Genomic DNA, 23,520 nt, shown 5'->3' with positions numbered 1-23,520 from the left:
TTCTATAGGTATTTGGAATTTAATAGATTATATTATGTATATGATTTAGAATACAGACCAATTGATTTTGTAGTAATTGCATTGAATTTCAACTAAATAGTGTGTAACTTTTACATTAAATGCGAATTAGGTTAGGTTAAGTTAAAAGAGTGTATTCTTACATAGATATAAAATCGTTCCCTGTCCTATGGTTAGGTTTTTAAAGTTCTGAAATTTATATTTTTCGTTTTTGATGTTATCTATATTTTTTAATGGAAGATTGCTTAAGGGAAATGCTGAAAAACAGGAAACCAAACGATGCAATGATATTTTTCAGCTACTGGAATTAACGCCATATCTGCATCAGCCTTTTTTTCAGAAACCTATCCCATATTTGGTACTGGTAAAGAATAGCCCGTCACAAAATTAGTAATTTTATTGTTAATATGTGTGAGTGTGTATTAAAAAAGGATTGTCTGGGATAATAATTTCCACCGTCGGAACATGCTTGTATAATAGGAAACGAGCATTTATGTTCAGAAGCACCTGACGATAAATCCCTCGTAAAATTCATCTACACACATGAGAGCAACTTCTATATCAGGAAATAACTTCTGAAATACTATGTGTGAGTTTCGTGATACAACAATTGCATATGTTGTAATCGCTTAACATATAATCGTTTCCAGGGTACCTTAACCCTTTCACTGTGGAAGGCGACGGAAAAAAAATTCCCTACCCTCCGAATGTCGATTATAGTCGACGTGTTAAAATTTGTCTGTATTTTGGTTTTGTCGATTGTAGTCGCCAAAGGTTTTCTGTGTGATTTCTATTGTTTATCGAAAACAATAGAACACAAACAAAAATGAACGGTACAACTTTGGCGACTACTCTCGACAAAGCCAAGATACGGACAAACAAATTTTAACACGTCGACTATAGTCGACATTTGCATGTTAAGGAAATTTTGTTTCTGTCGACAAAAGTCGACTTCCTCTGTGAAAGGGTTAATTTGCGGTGATATTAATGTGTACGCAATTATTTGCCATAATTCCAGATAAATAAAAGGTCCAAACTTCTTACTAAAGGATGAAAGATTATATATTTATCTATCTCTCTCTCTCTCTCTCTCTCTCTCTCTCTCTCTCTATATATATATATATATATATATATATATATGTGTGTGTGTGTGTGTGTGTACATATAATTTGACGGACTCTTCTTTCTTATTCTTATTCCAAAATTAAATTTATATTTATCATTGACTGATAATTTAAATATAGTTATGAGCATCCAAGTACAGTAAATACGTACATCCTGCATATTATCAACAAAAGTACTAACATTATCTTCCAGCGGGGATATTTACTTTTGTTTATATTATAATGCAAACTTTGAATGTTAGGTAATTGTGGAAAAGAGTAATAAAAAGTCATTGTTTCAACCACTTCTGCTCTGTCTCACGACGCCAATATAGTTCATTTGTATTTTACTGAACTCGAAGCGGGAGCTGATTGGCTATTGATTGTTCTGGAATTGGATTGTTTAGAACTTGACCGAAACGAAATCTCTTATACGAAACTATTGAAGTCCAGACAATTTTGCCTTTAGTGCTGACGTCTTTTCCATCAAATACTTTCCAATGCTCCTGAACGTAAACCTTGTTGAAGCTTTTTTTGGCCGTCTACAAGAAACATAATAGCCGTATCATCTGTACATTTAATATTGTTAGTGATCGGCCCTTCATTCTTGAAATAATCAATTCTCATTAATTATTTATTCATTAAAAATTTAATACAAATTTTGAATAATTCGATAGAAATACCACACTCTTTATGACACATCTTCCAATCTCGCATTATTGCTTTATCTTTTATTAAAGCTTATCTTTACTCGCTGACCTACGTAGACATAGCAAAAATGTTGTTGGTCTGTGGTTGAACTAAACTGATTTATGTTTTTTCAAAATTAAAGTCCAATTGACCACGTCAAGAGCCTTTTACGAGACAACAAAGCAAAACACAACTCTTCATATACGTCAATATCTTCTGAGAAAATTCGCATCGAGGCCACAGCATCACTGATCTTTTGCTTTCCAGAATATAAATTAATCATTCTGTAAGATCTCTTCTATCTTACATCTCGCTGTCTGTTGAGTAGGCGCAGAGTAACATTTCCAGTTTGAGGTATAAGGTTAATGGTTCTGTGATCGCTTCACTTTTCGCTTGTATTTTCAAGTGTAATGCAATCATTGTAATACAAAAAAAATCTTCGTAATTAGTGAAGCCAGTTATTTCATTACATTGTTTTCTAATCCCTTGAACAAATCTAATGATATGTCGTGGCTTTCTTTCTTGCACATCTAGATGTCTTGTTTCACTTCATCCTTTAAATTTCTGAGTCATTGTTCTTGGTAAAACACCTCATTTTTTGCTACGTTCGCATTACTTAATTCGGTTCTTATGATCGTGGAGATCTGTATTCACCATAAATTAAAACTATTATTCGAGAGTTAGTGGACGAATAAATCTTCGATTCAAACGTGCGTATACATTTGGCAGCTATCCCTACTAATTCTTCTGTTTTCTAATGTATCAGATCATATTTACTGCCACGTCGAAATTCAATTATATCATGACATAAATGTTGCATGTAATTTTCTTTGGCTATGTCCATCTCTCTCCTGACTTTATTATTAAGCCTTCTTCGCCTCCCATGACCATTGCTCTCGAATTTTTCTGTCCCTCTACCTTCTTAAGAATCGCTTCCAAAATCGTGTCTCGGTGCGATTTTCATCCTGTCAATGTTGTTGTAGAGTGTGTCAACTCGATTTTTTATTTTTCGCTAATCGTTTTATGCATCACTTACCATACCACTATTGCACACATTTTTCTTCAATCTGTCATTTCATATCCGTGTCCATTTCTCAGTCTCTCTGAGTTTCATATTTGTTTTCTTCCCATGTTTATTGTGTGGCTCTAATCATGATTTTACATGTTCCGCAATTACATTGTGATCTGAATCATGTCTGGTACAATTCCTGAAGTATTGCTTAAGAAATAAGTAGTAGCATTTCTTGTTTCCTGGGTTTTTAAACGATTACAGTTATATTTTTTTATTTAAAACCACATGTCCGTCACCACTATATCATATTGCATACTGAAAGCGATAAATATTTAGCTCAGTTAATTTCTTCTAACTAATCCAGATGGTGAGACAACTTACTTGAGGTTACGACTACTCCATTGAAGTCTGAAATTACTATGGCATTCACCTTGCCTTTTCTATCCTCATGCAAAGTTACTAATGTCATCATCTACTACTTCTTTATACCAACATTACATCTATTTCATCACCATGATGGTAGCGTTTTTCATCAACATTTGTATTATCACAATGCTCATAAGTTTTACTCTGTTTTACAAACATCAAGCGGTCACTACAGCAATAGTTACTATTCTTGATACTTTGTTCTTTCTTATTCTTGACTTTCATTTTCAGTCTTAACATCACCCATTAAAAAATTGTGTAGCTTTTTGATAATATTTGTAATTTTCCTCCATGTGACGTCTCTCAAACCCACTACACTCGTTGAACATTCCTCAAATCTTTGCAGAATATTTTACTAAACACATACATACACAGAAACAAACAAACACATACACACACACACACACACACACATATATATATATATATATATATATATATATATATATATATATAAGGGTGGGTCACTTTGTAACGAAAAAGTAAAATATATATATAATATTGTACACTTAGTCACGCTCCAAGTACCATTGATATAAAATTTATTGATGCACATTTCAAGAGAGATGGATAATATTTGATCAGTTTGTACAACTAATCAAAACATATTATTTTGCATTGTTATTTAATTATATTCAAATTAGTTACTTGTATGTTTATTACGTGGTCGAAAGTTTTTACTGTTAAGATGAATGTAATGCTTGCTTGTGTAATAAAGAGCTACTTTCTATCCCAAGTAGACTTGAATGTTTCAACAAGAGGGTTAGCATCGATCCTGCTTTTTATTTTGGTGCTGAAGACGAAACTTTGTCAGTAGGTACTGATAGAGATGCGATTTTCTCTTCCAGTATAACTGTTCTCTTTATTTGAAAGTTAGCTTAATTGCGTTTCCGCTCATATGATTCATATGTTTCTGATTTCGTACACTTACTGTTAGTTCCTATTTTCGAAGTTATAACTTTGTCTATTCCACTCAATGACGAACTCCTACTATCTTTTTTTAAGTAAGAAATTATTTCTCTTCTTTTCGATATGCTAATTATGTCCATCACGTTTGGCCTGGAAATATCTAATAACTAATCAGATAACATTTCCCTATCAGTCATTTCATATTAGCTTTATCTGTGTTTTACGATTTCTCATTACCCTGTTTCTGGCACTCCTTGTATAATTTTTGTATAGGAGTTCGGATATTCTACTCTTATATAACAGAAATATGTGCTTTCCTCGACACGTGCTATAGTATTGTACTGACTTATTTAGTTATATCCGAAAGTGTATCTTTCATTTCGTTATAATGGTAATAAGGTACTTGTTCCTTTGAAGGGAACCAAGCATCTAGAAACTCACCAGCAGATACCGAATCCAGCAGTCAAATTCGTCGTTTGATTCCAATTTTAAAGTTCAGCTACTTGGAAAACATCAAAAATACGAAAGAAGCCTTTAGTACAAAGTAGAGCAGCATTAGAAATTTCACTAGTTTGAGATAAGTGATAAATATGTACAATATTAAGTTATCTTCTTGTGTTACATTATTGAGACACGGGGTGTAGGCAAGGGAATATGAATATTACGTCTTTGAGAAATGAAACACTCTCAACGTCCTAATATGTATACAGAATAATTACTAATATTACATATTTACCATCTATGATAGATGCATATGATTATTTTTAATTTTCTGTTTTTCATAGAATCCCTATAATTTTACAAACACAATAAAAAATCCTAGGATATAATGACGAGCGCTCCTTAAATTTATACATCACGTCCTTAAATACGTAGAAAACAAGAGAAATGGTATTTCTGAATGGGACAGCATTATCGAGAATGTATTGTGTAAAATGGTGTTTAATTGCTGCCTGGTAGGTGTATTACCCCTGATTATTATGTCATTCTGAGGTCATTCAGTAACGTCAGTAAGTTACTTTTCACAATCATGCCAGAACATACTCCGTGTGTTTCCTTTCTGTAGCTTAAGTGTGGCCGGTAAGTAGGACAACTATGTATGCCGTATCTTTATTGTATTATATCTTCTGCCTATCAGTACGAATACTTTGTACCGGAAGACGTTACGGACACAGTGTACCTGAGTGATATACATCAGTTAGATAGATGTATTATATTGAAAGGATACATGATACACCATTGTCGAAATGTAATTGCATGAAAATTTCTCGTGCTTCGTCTTAAGTCGCACACGTCTTGTATGGAAGGGTACTACTGAATAAAGAAAGGTGTCTTGTGGTACCTCGTGGCTAGCAGGACCAGTAACAATGTTTTTCAGAACGTTTCAAGAAGAACGAATATATAAAACTTAGTATGTATGCTCAATGAATGTTGTTTACTCCTACTGGTACAGTGCATTCTGGACAACGTATGAAGTATCCAGTGCAGTATGTAACAAGATGTACGTAAAATACGAACGAAATTTCCTACGAACTTTTTGATCGTGCATTATGTAGTAACGGTAGCATGTATCATGTAAAGCATAGTTCAAAATTTTGCCTTTAATGAACCAAGCAAAATAGGTACAAAAAAGAGAAGATTTATCGAAATTTTAAACAGCATTAAATATTCTAAATTACTTTCGGGGACAGGGAGAGGTCTCTATGGTATGTGTGGCCCTCTGGCTCGATTCCCGCTCGCAAGAAATGTGCTTTCTAGTACACTGAAAAAAATTACTTGGATCAAACTACTTTCTACAATTTAGAAGGAAATATTGTATTTTGTATATCAGAGAAAAAAAATGAAATTTTTACATTAATGTCCCACATTTAGGTTTTTAGGGCGAACGAAACTATGATATTCGCAAATGGAATGATAGGTAAGAATAGTACAATACAGTTAGTGCAGTGGTAGATGGAACGTAACAGAAGAAAAGTGAGAAAACAGAGGCTACAGCGTTTGTTCACCACAAAAACCAATTGTTGCAAACCTCGATTGAACCTTGGACCACACGCAGTACAGGTAAACGCTCTATTTCTGAGCTACCACGATCCTCATGAATTGCCAATGCGAGCCTCAAATGCCGGTTATGATCTCACTAAATTTTTCTTTTACGTGTTTACAGTCATTTACATAAGTACCTGGAACATTGATTTTTATAATCCCCTTCTTTTAGTCAACGTCATTTGTAGTAGTGAGAACGCGTATATAGATGCATCAGAATTTGACATAACTTTTCTCGGCACTCACAGCAGTTGATAGCACTAAGTCAAGTCTTTGTGCAAATAAAATTGTGAGTCAGAGCGTGTTGTCCAATGAACAGCATATATTAATCTCAATATTACTGCGTGTGTAATGTATTATTTCATTATATACTGTATATTCAAAGAAATAAAAACACTTATCACACATGAATCAGAAAAGGCTTCAAAGTGGACGAAAATATCAAATCTACAACTGTTGGAAATCACTTTCTCGACTGACAGGAATTCTTTAATTCTTCTTCTTCGGGGGGCGCGGTGGCTCAGTGGTAGAGCGTTCACCTCTGGTGCTTGGGGCCCGGGTTCGATCCCAGCCCCCGCCAAGTGAACTTTGTGGTGGACAAACACCGTGCTCGTGGGTTTTCTCGGGGTACTCCCGTTTTCTCCCACTTTCTTCATTCCACCATTTCACTCATCTCTCATTATCACCGTCTCCTTTAGCCTAGCCGGCATAACCGTGGGACGTAAAATTGAAAGATTTCATTTTTATTTTTTAATTCTTCTTATTGCAACATCTTCTTTCTAGCGAAGAGAAGATACTGCTTGTTACACTGAGTATGCATTGAAATTGAAACAGAAACACTTGAAAAGTTTCAGCATGTCCGAGATTCGAACCCGCGTCTATGAAATAAAAGCTCGGTAATGCCCTAACCACTTAATTAACAGTCATTCTTATTGAAAAAATACATAATATATCTAAATATAAAATTGAAAATAGAGAGAGAATTAGAAAACACGAAGTATACTACTGCAACACAATTGATGAGAAATCACATTAAATATATTAGCACAACATTCACACACAGAAAGAAAAAATAGTGGACAGCAGTCGGGTAGTGAGCAAAATAACGTAAACGTAGATATGGCGGCATTGTTCCAAATGAACATTGTAATTTATAAATGTACATTGCTTATGTCATCAGCTCATTTTCTATAAGTAATATACCCATTGTGTGAACACTTACCCACACTATAGTGTTGTGTTTAGGACATGGAAAATATTTAAAATCGTGCAAAAAGAAAACCGGCACACTTTTAATAAACTGTGGATCAACACGGAGTATGTGTGCGACAATGTTTGTATAATTACGCCACATAGGCTGGTTGTAAGGACAGGTTTTCATGCGATGGGTAAATGTATCAACTCCTCCACATCCTATACAATTAGCATCAGGTCCATAACCAACTTTCCATGCTCTAATATTGGTAAGAAATATATTATACACTAAACTATACCATAAGTTTCTCATTACAAGTGGTAAAAAAGAATTAATTTTATGCCATATTTGCACCCGAAAACAATTTACGGGTCATGCTACATTTCTGGGTGTTGACCGCATTTGCATTATATGTATACATTTGCTCGACACTCATGTCTTCAATAGCTTCGTGACTGGTAAGAGTATACGCGATGTCTAAAATGACGGTGTGGAGAATATGATAAGATGTAGACCAGCTGCGGTTAGAAGTAGGTGAACCTAGTCACGGGTCTTAGACATGGCATGGTGTGGTAAGCAGAGAAAGAATCGGAAAAGGAAGTTAAGAGTTCGTACGTGCGGTTTAATAACGGACAGCGACCTTGAATGGCCACGTCTTTAATATTTAACCCTTCTACTTGCTTACTAGTACACACAGTTCTACAATGAACGCGGAATGGTATTTGATACCACAAAAAAGGCAAACAGATATCACTTAAGTGTATTTGCATGTGATACAGAACGTTCAAATATCTGCATACTATACAACAATAAATTGCAAGCAAACATTTTTGAGAAGGTCCCTCTCTCATGTAATATAAGATTTCGCGTCTTGTGTTTATAAAGCAAGTTAATGACCTTAGCATTAACAGCTCCATATGTTGCTTGAATAGACACTTTTAAAATGTTATGCCAAATAATGCCAAAAATTTTATAAGTGTAAACTAGAGGGAGAGGAAAAAGAAATGTATTAGTCAAAAAGGATAGTTCAGTTTTCGAGGGATGAAATTCCGCACCAGACATATCTGAAGATTATTAAAACTAGTATCTAAATCCCGTTGTGAACGAAAGAAAAAGCATATATAATCTATGTAAGACTAAAGCTGGAATGGCAGACCAGATCTTATGCAGAATCGGCATAACATTAATGCTGTAGAATATGGGGTCAAGGGCACCCCTGAATAAGCAACCGAATTATTAGTAAGACTGCGTTTAGTTTAATTTATGCAATACGCTCGGCGTATAACGCTTTAATTATATTGAAATATAATGGGAAAATGTGAGCCTCTCGTGAACAGTGAATAAGTACAGATGGCTTAGTTTATCGAAGGCTTGAGAAAACTCAGTACTCACAAGCTTCATTTAAATTCGGATCTGTTTCAAATTATGCTATCTTGTATTTAATATTCGCCAAAGCAAGGTACATAGTCTGCTGCTTATAGTGAACAAATTGTTCCAGTAACAGAATATAACTTAAAATAATACATAATCGGCTGTTACATCTTTTGCGAAAAGACTATAATCAGAACAGGTAAGACTAATAAGTCGAAAATGATTGATTCGCGTGCTCTCTGACTGCTTAGGAATGATCATTAGAATACTGTGCACAAATGTTTTGCTGACTTGATAAGTAGATCGAAAGGCATTAAAATTTTAGTAAAAAGGAATGAAAAGATCTGGAAATGATTAGTAAAATTCGTAACGTAGGGAAACAATGCCAGTGGTGGAGGGGATGCGGAATTTCTGCTTAAGAAAAGGGAGCATCAATCTTTGCATGGATTTCAGCCGAGAGAGTGTTAAAGCTATCGAAGACACCGTCATTATTATGCGAAACATTATGGTTGCATTATAAAACAGCAAAATATTGCACAAATTATGGAATAATATTAGATCCTTCACATAAAACACAATTATCGTCCAGTACGTTATGAATAGTCTGTTGCTAGCCTCTGCGCCGTTCATCACTTATACGTACAAGACTCGGAGGCCTAGTGTAAAACACTGATGACATTTTGCTGCGAACAATAATACCGTCTGGTCTTTGGCGGGGTAATGATAACAAAAATGTTTATACTGTTGTTGAAGTAGAGGTTTGCGGTTAAGAAACATGATAGTAATGTAGAAGGATATATGTCCAGGATTATGGGGACGAAAATGACGCCAGATATGACATAAATTAAATTGGTTAATCACCTGTAATAAAGTAGTGCAGATGTTAGAGGTAGAAGTGGAATCTTGAGCGGAAACTATACTGTTATGATCCCCACCCCATATAATCGAACGAGAACTGTAAGGAAGAAGCTACTTTGGAATTAAAGAAATTATGATGGTACGTACCCACGGGTGCCTGCATATGAGGTGCAAAATTGAACATTATTCACATTTTCAGTAATAATCCTGTCCTTGGGATGCTTGTATAACTGTTAAAAGTTTAAATCGTTGCGACATGTAAGAGCAATACTTTTGGCCTTAACGGATTCGTGAGGAAAAAAAGGTGTGACGGTAAAGTCCTTGAAGTTGGGTTTGGGTCACTTCCTAAGCAAATTGTATATCAAGAGAGTACAATTTAATAAAAGGAAAAACTGCGCTTTGTTTGGTAGGAGATTAGAGAACCTTAAAATTCCGTTCCTATTTTAAAGAAGTGCATTGAGGGATGCAATGAAAAGTGCGGAGAGGGTTGGAGGACACAATAAACAACACAGAAGACGCAAGGAAAGGAGCAAAAAGACGCAAATTAAACAAACATTAAAGGACCCAAACAGATCACTCGCGTATTCTCCCTGTGTAGCGGTGGTGTAAAAAGTCTCGTGGAAAACCTCCCGGGTTGATGCTATTTCCATCAATAGAGCAAGAAGTAGCAACTATTTGACACATTTGTTTTAATCTACCAAGGGATTACTGCTAGTGGAATCATACAAGGTCTTCCTGGTCAGCTTCAGAACTTTGCCCTATTACCTCGTCGTTGTTGGATTGTTTCTCCTTTTTAAGTTTTCACTAACAGGGGGACAATAATAACACTTGAAGTCTGGGTGATCAGTAACCACAAGTTCAGGCTGAGTATTGTCTGAACTATCGGATGTTACTGGCTTGTGTCCACGACACTCGCTACTCTCAGATAAGTCACCAGATAAGTCAGTTATCTTGATTTATGTTTGGGCTAACGTCAAAGAGAAACTCACAAGGCATACCATCTTCATATAGAGGAACCTGTGAGGATGTGTCACTGGGTCGTGAGACAGAAACTGCCTCGCAGGGGCTGTCGGTGTAGGATCATCCAGAGTTGTCGGCATGATACTAGGAGCGGCACAATTCTTAGTCGGTAATGCCGGGAAACACGATAGTTATAAATACCAGGCACATCCTTAATTTGTAGTATAGGTTGGTTAAACCAAGTAAAATTTGCAGAAACATCACTGGACCGATTATCTATACGGCCACTAAATGTCCAGCGATCAAACTGAGACATCAAATGCTTGTCGCTGTCACACCTCTCACAATATTTTGCCTGACCGGAGTACGTTACCCATCAGCGAAGAGAACTAAGAGTAATGTAGGAAGGAAAATTCTTTCTAAGAATCATTTTCACAACTTTGCGGCCACTACGTACTTTAGAGTAATGACCGTCGGTATAAAAATGGTCACAAAAGCTAAGAATGGCACCATAAACTTGGAAACGTGCCAATTTAATAGCATGAGAAGCCGAGTCAAGCGGAAGGTTATAAATGCCTCCGGCGTATACATATGTAACTTTATTGTCAAATTTATTAATAATCTGTTCGCACAGCTGTTGTGTAATTAATTTGATATATAAAATTTACGTGGAAAATCGAGTTCGATACTGAGAATTGCATTTTGTGAAAGCAAAAGTGGTTTGTGTCCACACGTGGAACGAAATCGAATTGAGGTCTCGATATATGTCCTTTTCATTTAAGATTTTTACTTCTAGGCTTGAGAGGACAACTGAAACGAACATATGCTAACGGATCTCCATTACATTCATCAGCAAATCTGACTTCTTTACAATTTGATTTTCGGTCTGACCTACATTCGATATAGCAGGATGTACACTAGCATTATTACTACACTTTTAGGAATGGATTTAATAGTATAAAATGGAATTCCTGGAGAATTTTCAATATTAATTAACAGTACTCGCTTGACGTTATAAGTAGGACAACTTCCATAATAACTGGAACAACTGGTGTCATTGGAATATATCTCATGAATTATCTCTATTATTAATGCAATAATTCTATTTTTGTCGTTGTTGTCATTGGAATTTCTTTTCAATTTTTTAGATACATATTTAAAATGTGTTTCTGTAGCGAGCACACTTTTCTTTCAACGTTTGATATTGGGTAAATTTTCTTAAACCTTTATCAAGTAAATCTATAGCCGTTTCAAAATTTTGTCTATACTCACAATAGAAACTGAGTAAAAGATTCACAGATTATAATTTTAGCAACTCTTTTGAACTTCTTATGTTCATCATGTACAGGTATACCCAACGCGTTTTCAAATTCAGACAGAATAAAAGGACTTATACTGCGTTTGCACTTTTGTAAAACATTTGCAAAATGTAACTCTGTCTGTGTCCTGATATTAATCAGGTTCAATGCCAACATGTATAAGCATTTCTAAAATTTACACAAAAATTTTGAAACTAACACATGAATATAAAAATTCTAATAACGCTACGTATTGAAGTAATACAAGCAAATGTTTCCCTACAAAGACATTAATTCCTAAATTCTCGTTTCAAATTTTTAATTTCTATTCTAATTTCTACCTTGAATGAATTGAAATCAGTTTGCATTGTTTCAATGGCAATTTTAGTTTCATGCCGACATTTTTCATTTTCATTGCACACTTCCGTTAATTCATTTTTCAAAGTAGTTAGTTGGTTTCAAATTTTAACATAATTACGTTGAACACTTTCGTACGTTTCTCGCAATTCAACGTGCAGTTGTTTAATTGTTTCAAGCAATGTTTTTAACTCGTGTGTAGCTGCCATTATGAAACAAATATCACACTATGGAAATATAATACGAAGGAGTTTTTAGCATTGAATGTACGACAGCACAGTAAAACGATTCGCCTTCTCGTAGAGAAACAAAGGTCCACGGGAAGGAGCGCCACTCTAAACAGTGTGTGGTTGAAGTCCCTCTGAGGAAACAGCTATTCTTTAACCTTCCTGGATCCGTATTTCTGCTGTACCAGAGAGGGTTTGGCCGAGGTACGACGGTAAATCTTGTTCGGGTACCAAGTTATACCAAAAACTGGGATTCGAACCAATATGTTTCAGTGGGAAAACGTCAAAACATAAAGATGATAAGGGCTTTGCTCCAAATATCCACCATCACTGACCATACCACACAGCACAGAAAGGTCGGAACATTATATTCCATTGCTCTATCGTCTCAAATAGACTTGGTTTTGGACAATTATTATGTCTCTCAGAACCTCGGTTAGAAAACTACAGAATTAAAGTGTAGTTAACTTAATCACTCAATGGTTGTCCAGGGAGCAAAGGCAATGTTTTACTGTACTACATCAACTGCACAACACCTGAACCAATGTAAATTCGCACAATTATATTGAGACCTTATTGGAGACCTGTTGATTAATAAACATCAGAGACATATGTCAGTGTTAAATAAACAATAAATCACCAATCACGCACACCAACAACACTATTTAGACAATTCAATGCAATTTATTATAAGACTTATAACTTTATAGCACAAATTTATCATCCTGCACTACGAATATGCACTATGTGGGTATTCGTAATTACTGGCCCATTATTCGGATCTATATTTGCGCGCGATTATTACTATTCGTCGCCAGTCCGCCTTACGTATATAATTACGGTACTGAGAAACGCTGATTGAAAATGTAAACACAATTCAGTTTTTCTTCCATGATGAGAAGATTAGATTCCTTTCTTCTTTTTGGTAGTGTCTCCTTGTAGATGGTTATTATACCACAGACAGGCTTGACGATTGGTCAGCTGATTTGTCTAACTCACTTTACTTTATTTTCTTTCATATTAATTTTGAAGTGGAAATGCCTTATTAAACAGAGCACAACATCGAACAATATTAAAAACATTAATTTTGTGTTATTTTCATTGTTCAAAAGCTAGTTTGAGTGGGATTTAACGAAGACATTTGACACGGTGTTCGTTCTCTGATCAGCTCCCATTACCCACTGTTCGTGCTTTTTTTACAGCGTCAGAGTTCTCTGTCACAATGAAGGCGTCTGAATAGACTATAAGAACGTTTTAAAAAGTTGCTTCACAAAGAAGAATTGATTGAGTAATTACTACATTACTAAAAGAACAATAATCACATTTAAACACATGTCAATATGAATAATCACTATTTATCACAAAATATGCAAATTATCCTTTTGTCATTCGCGCTGTTGGAAACAAGCATACAGGTGAATAAAAACTAATGCTGTTTACGAACGGTCTCATTAGCGGAATCATCTCCCCTACTATTTCTCAAGTGGTTCCTCCCCGTCTTCTACCTCAAAGCTCATTGACGTGTTGCAATTGTAGTAGCTTCCAGTACAGGTTGAGGAAATAATTTCGTCTGTGTTTGCTTTTTGCAAACGCGCGAGCACTTCCGTGATAAAGGTAGCAACCATGTATGTTTATGGAGTTTGAAATTTTCCAACATGCGATAGTTAATGTAATAATTACTATTTATGAGTGAATTTTTCGTTTTTCTAAGCAATGTTTCGCTTTTTGAATGCAAGTGAGATACAAAAGTGGCTTGACAATATTAGTGATAAATCTAATGTTGATTATCGAGAATTAGTGGATGTAGATATAAGTATTGAAGAAGTGAATAAGTATAGATGCAGACTCAGATGCAATCGACGTGGATGCGAGCCACAGTTACAGTGAAAATAGCTTAATTGGGAAAGGCACAAAAACAAAATGGAATAAGAAGGAACTGGCAGCATCGGGAAAGACAAAGTGAAAAAACATTGAAAAAAGATGCCAAAGCTAAGGGTATCTCTGAGAAAAATAATGCTTTTTTGAAATTTATCAATGCAGCCATGATTGATGAAATTGTAAAATTACTAACAAGTATTTAGATAAATTACAAACAAGTTTCGACATTGAACGTGATTGTAAAGCAACATTAAAACCGGAAATAATGGCTTCATTTCTACTTGGATAAATTTGGGGGAATAAGTAAATACACCATTATATCAAACAGTCAGAAAACATTTTACAGACACAGTCTTACAATTACAAACAATTATCTGTATTGTATTTATGTTACGAAATATCGCGCGAGTGACAAATGTTATAACATATAGTCCGTTGCTACCTTTTCGCCTCGCATTTCAACATGTATAGGAGGAGGAAGAGAGCTGAAATGAGCCACATTCTTCTTTCAATTTACTCTACGAAAAGAAAAAAATAATAAGAAGGGCGAGCAACCACCCACACAGAAAGACTAGTCGGCGAGAAACTACCAACTTTTTAATTTCCAAGAATTCTGTCTTGGTGCGCACTGATTCTAAGATATCCTGTTATAAGTATTATATTTGTGTTATATAATATGCCACCGCAGAAAGTTTTCACAAACACAAAATAGAATATATTTAAATGAGAAACGCTCGAGGGAAAGAACTTATATATAATGAGAATTAAATGACCGAACTAAATAACTGTACACCTCCGCATCCTTCATCTTTCCTCGTTCTTCATCGAATTGCCTACCACGGTTTTGCAGTTATAAAACCATAAACCAATACGTATCGTACTTGAAGTCAGTCTGACAAATGGCAGAACGGATTGGAAAGACTGAGTAAAACATGACTTCATACACTATTCAATACTATCAGAAAAGTAAACCAACAATATAAAATGTAACTATCTGAACACAAGAATGAAAAATTAATATTCTTGTAGCACTCAAATTAAATACACTGCACAGTGGCTAATGTATGGCTAAACCCTCTCACTAAAAATTACATGAACAACTAACCATAAATATCTGGAATTCTGATTTGGTAACAGTCCGTGTAACTAGGCGGTTACAATGCAGATATCGAGCTATTTCTCAAAAGTGGTCCCCACATAGCAAGGAATTTGGATTGCGACGTATAATTTCAGGACATATTGCAAATGATTAAGTTATTAATCTTTAATATTTTAATCTAAACCTTCTTTCCATACTAACATTACCTTGTTGTTCACTTCTACATTCCGTAAATTGTCTTGCACTGTGTTGGACAAGAGAATGATTTAATAACATATGCCACAAACTACTTTTATTGCTTGATTCCCCATATTATATTAGTTGAATAGATAAACAAGTTACTAGGTACTTTTAAAGTCCATTGAATTTTGTAACATGCGTCATCATAATGGAAGCTTTAGTTTACGATAGCGCATGACATCAATACTTTGTTTTTCAAAACATGCACTCACACGACTTTGTATGAATGTGAGAGTTAATCTGTAGTAATTAATTGGTACACGTTTTCCTACAATGGATAAGGATCTTCCATTTTTTGATGATATTTTCAACCTAAGAAAGTTTATTGATATGAAACACTTTAGCCTTGTCTCTAGCGAAATAAACAAAGTTGTGATTTTTATCACTATCATTTTCCGTTCCACCTCAGTCTCTATTGATGTTTGATTTATCTCAAAATTAAATGCAAAGGGTTCTCATGCCAATTGGTTGCTTGGATTTTCATGATATCACAGCTTCTGAAATACCTCATTACCAATAGAAATATTCAAATTTCAATGCATTGATTTTGAATCATACTCAGTGGGAAAATCGAGGTAATAACTCAGTGTCATGAAATAAACTCTCATGTGAAAGAAAGGTAATGCGCTATGATAACAAACTGCAGATGATAATGACATAAACGGTAATAATATTATTAGTCACAATACTTATTAGATTATTATATGAAAGGTAACAAAGAAATGCAACAAAATATCTCTATAACTGAAGTATTTAGGAAGTTGAGCGAGAGAATTAATGACACGTAAAGTTATGCAGAAGTGCATTTAAAAGCGAAACTTACCAATACTTGAATGCAGACATGCGAAAAATTAGACTAACTGAACATTAGTTTATTTAGTGATACGTTTGTAATAAATTAGACATTTTTCTCTTGGCACAACATGATAAATGTCACATTTATTTACGCACATGTTGTTAAAGAAATATATTTATGATATGCTGGTAACAATTTGTAGCAACTATTCAAACGGTGTAAACATTACTTTTTATATATTGCTAAAATGGAGTATTTGAGGTGACACATAAAGTATAATATTTGATTTGCAGTTATTTTGTAAACTTCAAACCATATATCCTAGAATATTTAGATACAACAACTTATTTGAATGAACATTTTAGACAGTGATTCAAACATTACGAGTTACATCATATATCCAGAAGAAATGGTACTATGATATTGGAGAAAATATATTATAGTGGCAAAAATCATTTTAAGCCAACTACGTAATTAAATGAAATATTGGCCTAAACAGTTTTCTTAGAAATATAGACTTTTGAACAAAATCAATCTCCTGTCAAAAAACATCCATGTTTCCTGCTTTAGAAAGATCATTATATTTTATTCTTCACATTAAAGTTAAAAAAAGGGTATCAGACGAAATAATCCAAAGTTCATGTTGCACAACTTGGTGATGAGTCTCTTTTCCATTTTCAGGTTTAAAGGGAAAACGAGGGCGGCCATCACGCAAATTCTTTGAATCAAGTAAGTAGAAAGGTTAATTTTGTAACTGTGATTACTATTATGATTATTTATTATTATTATTATTATTATTATTATTATTATTACTATTACTATTATTATGTAATTAATATGGGGCGCTGTGGTTCAGTGGTACAGCGTTCAGCTCCGATGCTTGGGGTCCCTGTTTTGATCCCAGTTCGCGCGGTGTGGAATTTGTGTGGACAAACACCGTGCTCGCAATGAAGTTGTTCGCCGGGCACTTCAGTTTATTTCTCATTGTGGAATTGCCAACGTTCACTTAGCTGTTTTAGTCTGCTGTGATTGTTTTATGTGTACAATTATACGAGTGTTATTCGAGTAGTAGCATTTCTTATTTCCTGGGCTTTTGCACGAGTGCAGTTTGTTTTCTCTGAAACAACGTGTCCCTCACCAGCATATGATATTGCTTACTGAAAGCGATATACATTTAGCTCTGTTAGTTTCTTCTAACTGATTCAAAAGGTCACGACATCTTAGTGAAGATTCCGACTACTCCATTGAAGTCTAACATTACTGTGTATTCACCTTGACTTCTTTCTCCTGATGGATGTCACTAGTGTCATCATCTACTACTTCTTCATACAATCATTTCATCTATTTCGTCGCCATGATGGTAGTGTTTTGTCGTCAATATATATATTCAAAACCATTGTCAAGGCTCTATATTTGTATTTTACATTTATTATTGCAACCGGGTGTTTCTTGCTGCCGTATGCGGTAGTCCGATGATCACCCGATGATCACCTTCGGAGAAATGCCGTAGAGGGAATTCGAAGCTCAGGAACCCCCTAGTCATTCTATAACCATCACTGACTGCCATTTCAATAATATGTTGTATGGTCTTATGCTCATGTTCCCATCCTTTCCCTCCCCCTCCAAATAGATACTTGATATTTTTTATGCAAAGTTTTGTGCTAGTTTTCTTCCGAAACCTTGAGTTTTGTGCTCTCATCAGTTTCGAGTTAGTTATTTATTTATGTTTAGGATTTCCTTTCTGCATCGAGATTATATGAGACGCGGACTCAAAGATTAATATGAAAATTTGAATACAGTAATTGTTCAAATTTTGTATGGGACTCCCACGGGGAATCGAACTTGAGACCCCGTGCCCGAAAGGCGTGCGTGCTAGCTACTAGAACAACGGAAAGCTCGTCACCATTTTCGAGTCTCTTCAAAATTAAGTTGTTTTCACATCTTACAAGTTGTGTGTACTTGCAATATAAGAAAAAAATAAATTAAAATTATAAGAAAATCTTAACAAAATCCTTATAATTCTGTTGAAAAGGTCAGAAATCTCTCACTCTCTCTCCCTCCCATGTCGTGGTGTTATTTAAAAAGTATTTTATAAAAAAAAATTTAGAAAAACTTTACAGTCGCACCTACAACTTTGGATGGCAAATAGTCTAGTTCTTCTTAATGCATAAGTTTACATTAATTAAACTCATAAGTTGCATTATAACTTCTTTTTAAATTGTATCAAAAGTGCCACTATTCGTCTTAGTACTAATGAAAACTATGGATTCGCCTTTAGTATCCGTCATTTTCGATTACACTTAAAATGTCATTCTACCCGATTCTTCAGGGATGAACTTGAAAGGCATAGAAACAGTGATTGTCCATATCAGTGATTGACCCGAAAACTATGGATTCAACACGAATATCTATCATTACAATTATTTTTAAAATGTCAGCTCTCCCATCCCACTCCTTGGGATGCTAGGTGTACCTTACCCTCCAGAGTATTTCTTTCCAGATTGTAAGATATATATGTATTAAGTTAAGTTGGAATTAAACCAAGTGTTACATAATTATGTTGGAAAAAATGTTTTAAAATTAATGGAGGTGACTCTTGAACTGGAAGTGACAGAAATCAACGCCTTCCGGTGTACGATTTATCACAGTAGAGCAAAAGACGTTAGTTGAAAGCTAGAAGCTGTTTCTGAAAATCGGTTAAGCGTCCTAAGAATACATATTATCTCTATTCTTAACCTAGAACTAAAACAGGAAGTGGCAGCGATTAACTCTTTCCTGTTTTTAACGTCGATTGCTATGGAAGAAAAACTGTAATAAATAACAAAACTCTGTTTTCCGTAATCGATTAACCGTCGGAAAAATACATTTCATCTCCATCCTTAACCCTATACTAACACCGGAAGGGCTATAAATCTACTATCACTTCCTATTTCATTATTAATTAAGAAAACGTGTGAGCCTCCTTTGTGTCTTCAGAGCTTCTTCAATACAAACCTTCGTCTCGCTGCAGGCTTTGCCCCTTGACCCGCAAAATTGTTCGGTCAACGCTTTGCATTTCAAACCTTCAATCATCAGTGTTTGCTCGGCTTACGGCCTCGGACCTCACATACCTGCAAGTATACTGAATATCAGTTCAAATACCATGGTGCTTTGCTCCCAGGATACCGTGTTTGTTCGGCATATGGCCTTGCACTTTATATATCTGGAAGCATACTAATTTCAGTTCAAATATCACGTTTCATGTCTTCAACTTCACGGGATCCCGTGATATAAAAATCTTAGTATAATAACAATTGTAATATAAACCTCTATTCTTTTCCAAACCCTTTTCTTCCCTTCTAGATCACAATCAAAAACGCTGAAATATGTATTCCATTAAGGGTCCCTAGAATATCTCCACTCTAATCACTAGACTATAACACTAAGTGGTAGACATCTACTACAACTTCCGGTTTCAATTTTATTTGAGAAAATATTGGGTGGACCTGTTTATTGTCTTTAAGAGATTTTGTTTTAAATGAGAATTCCTAAAGCCAAATGTCATGTTTCTAACTTTAAGAGATTCTGAGAAAATGACATGCTATTATATGAGTAATAATTGCTGTTCTCACATTTTTCCTTCTCCTTTACTACTAATGAGTAAGATATGAAAGGAATGCTGAAACACGTGTTAAATTATTCTAAATTGGAAATCCAAATACCAAATTTCAAGTTCCCAGTCCTATACGTTTGGGAGATATTAAAATAACAATCATCTCAATTTCTCCTCTTTTCGTGACTTATCAAAAAAATTCTTAGTGGTACCCTACGTTACAAATCCTATGTAGGTGTAAATTGAAAGTTTCTAGGTAGTCCCTAGAGCAGTGGTTCCTAATCTCGGGGTGCGAGTCTCTGACAGAACTAAATTATAAATTACAAATATTACGAATATTGCAACAAACATTAAATTAAATATCATTTAAACACGAAATAACTATTGTGTAAGAACCTATGGTTCCATTAAGAACAAAACTGGTAAAATATAATATACCACTGCCAAATAACGTTATACAGAAGTCTTACTGGAAATAAATATAAATTTGTGGGAATATGGCTATTATTATTTACTATTATCATATGCAAGCCTGTTCTTCGTACGGGTAGAATATTTTCATGGGAAATATTTGAAAGTTATATTTCATCACCCTTTCCCCGTTACGTAACTTATTTGAATAAAAGGGAAACAAAACCCCTAGCTCGACCATGTTCAAAAATGTGTTTCATACGATGCAATATTTATTCTTTGCAAGAAATCTAAATTTTCTTCTCTTTTACGATCTTTTTTTAAAGTGAGTTGATAAAATAGAAATGTCTCACGTGCTAAATATGGTTAAAAAGTCATTTCAGACGTTTCAGAAACATTGCTATGTCGGTCATTTTGTGAATAAAAAACGGCAAGTTAAAAGTTTTAGAAATGGCCCCTTTTTTTTGAAGCAGAATTTTCGAAAACGCTGAGGCATGTCCACATGATGACTTCGTTAAGTAAAACGTTTATATACTTAGTTTCATCCCCTTAGATTGGAATATACTTAATTTTCGCCGTATATATTAACTCCTCCACCCTCTTAGGATACGAATTTTAATGAAGCTGATATGATTAAAACCTGTCTTCAACCAAGTGCTGTCCACGTTCTAAAATTCTCAGTCTTTTTCATGAGATGAGATGAGAGTGCAATTTTCTAGAACGCTGGGTTGCGTTTCTACTTGGTTTTTATATTAAATTTCATCTTCATAAAATGAGAGATTTGTAACATACTGTATAGTTAGCTAATATTTTTAGACCTTGGCCCCCTCTCCCTTAGGATACGCATTTCAGTGAAAGTGACATGATGAAACCATGCTCCAAAATAGTTCTAAATAAGTTCAGTAATTCTCCTCGAACATTCTATGATGATGAGACAGCGAACGCCGATTTGAATGCCTTGAAATAAATAAATTCATCCCTCCTTCTGCTTAAAAGGAGAATTTTGAAAACTCGTATTTCATTCTTTTTAGTTCTAAGTTTACATACCAAATCTCACATTTCGAATTTAAGAGAATTTCACATTTCATGACTAGTGGCTGACAAAATTTAGATAAGATCCTGCAAGTATTTAATTTAAAAATAAACACTAGTGAAAGCCGTAAAGAGGATGACGTAATATGTTCTGAATTAATACGGATACAGGAATTTGTATAATATTTCTTTCACTTCTGTAATTAATAGTGAGATTACTGTCGAGATGGAATACATTCCTGGGGTACTTAATGAATTACATAAAATCCCTTCCAGCTCTCCAATCTATAACACTCAATTTATAACCGGAAGTGATTGATATCTGCCACTTCTGCTTTTAGTATAAATGTTAGACTCGAGATAGAACATATTCTAGGGACACTAAATGATGATAGAAAACCGCTTCTCCTTATCTATTATCTTTTGTGATATATTGAGATCAAAAATAAAACCGGAAGTAGTTGGATTTAGCTACTTCCTGTTTGGAGTTTAAGAGAAATAATAAGTTACCTGTTCCCACAACGTTAAATTGATGCCATAAAACTGCTTCTCCCTATATCTTATAGTTTATGCTCTATGTAAATTAAATTGAAACCGGAAGTTATAGGTGATTTCTACACTTCCTTTTCACTAGGGTGTAAAGTTACTCCTGGAACGCTTTTTCGATTAACGAAAACTGTTTCTTACTATTTATTTTCGTTTTCGCTCTATAGTGATCAACGTTAAAACTGGAAGTGGTTCATTTTTTACCACTTTCAGTTTGACTAGAGTGTTAGGGTGAAGATGAAGGTTGTCCTTGAAACGCTATATAGATCCCTGAAATCTGCTTCTTACTATATTTTACCATTTTTGCTGTATAGTGATCAACGTTGAACCCGGAAATGGCTCCATTCTCTAACTTTCAGTTTAACTAGCTTGTTAAATGTGAAAAAGGTTATCCTTGAAAAGTTTAATTGATTCCCGAAAACATCTTGTCGTTATCTATTATCGTTTGTGCTTTATAGTAATGAATGTTAAAACCGAAAATGGGTCGTTTCTACCATTTCCACTTCTACTAGAATGTTAAGACTAAGATGAGAGCTTTCCTTGAAACGTATAACCATTTGGCGAGAACAGCTTTTCGCTATGCATTACCGTTTTTGTTTTATATTGATCAACGTTAAACACGCGAAATTATTCATTTCTACCATTTTGCTTGTCGAATCACTTCTAATGATGAACTCTCGAGAAAATCACACTATCTACCTATTGCAAAAAACAATTCGAAAAATCGCATCCTTTCAAATGATATTGTTCGAAGTAACGGACGTATGTGTACGCTCATGTCCAAAATGATTGTTGCATATGTATAACTGTCTTCTTGTAAGATTATAATTTGATAATAACTATGCAGGGTACTTTTAATACTGATACTATCGGGAAATACATATTTGTGGTAACTTTCGTTGCAAAATAATTATAAATACGAAAATTAGAATGAGTAAAACAAAATGTTCCTAAATGGACAAGAAAGTTTTATTTTCGTTTTATTGTTCTTATTTACTGCTCTATTGACATGACATTTGCCACATATGTGTCCTTGCCATTTATACACATACTAACATTATAAGAAATACCTGGCGAATTCGTTATTAAAATATATTCTTAAATAACACATTTATAGACATGCGACAATAATTTTGGACATGAGTGTACATACGTACTAACATTAAGATATTACAAGTTCCATTATGTGATCCTAATAATAAAGAAATCTTAAAGAGGATCAAGTTATATTTTCTGAAGTGGTTTAGGAAACAGAAGTTCTAGTATATTTATTTCACTTCCGATTTGAGTAGAGGGATTACTGCCGAGATGGAATATACTCTTGGAGCACTTAACGAATTACCTAAAAAGCCTTCTCGCTATCCATTCTATAACGTTCAATGTTATAACTGGAAGCGATTGATTTCTGCCATTCTAGTTTTAGTAGAAAGATTAGAGTCGAGATAGAGCATATTCTTGG

The 23,520-nt window shown here is 34.5% G+C and overlaps 1 long non-coding RNA gene across 1 annotated transcript in view; it reads left to right on the top strand.

Moving 5' to 3' along the window:
- The window catches only part of LOC145683395 (uncharacterized), a 413,636-nt gene that overhangs the window by 251,458 nt on the left and 138,658 nt on the right, over nt 1–23,520 (top strand). Inside the window, exon 3 of the long non-coding RNA XR_014131077.1 lies at nt 17,162–17,209. This is a non-coding gene — a long non-coding RNA (uncharacterized LOC145683395). The remainder of the gene's footprint in view (nt 1–17,161; nt 17,210–23,520) is intronic.

This window comes from Thermobia domestica, chromosome 4 (genome assembly GCF_964235325.1).
Source record: "Thermobia domestica chromosome 4, izTheDome1.hap1.1, whole genome shotgun sequence".
In the NCBI taxonomy this organism is placed as follows: domain Eukaryota; kingdom Metazoa; phylum Arthropoda; class Insecta; order Zygentoma; family Lepismatidae; genus Thermobia; species Thermobia domestica.
Note: the sequence above shows the minus strand (reverse complement) of the source record. Positions and strands in the feature narration are given on the sequence as shown.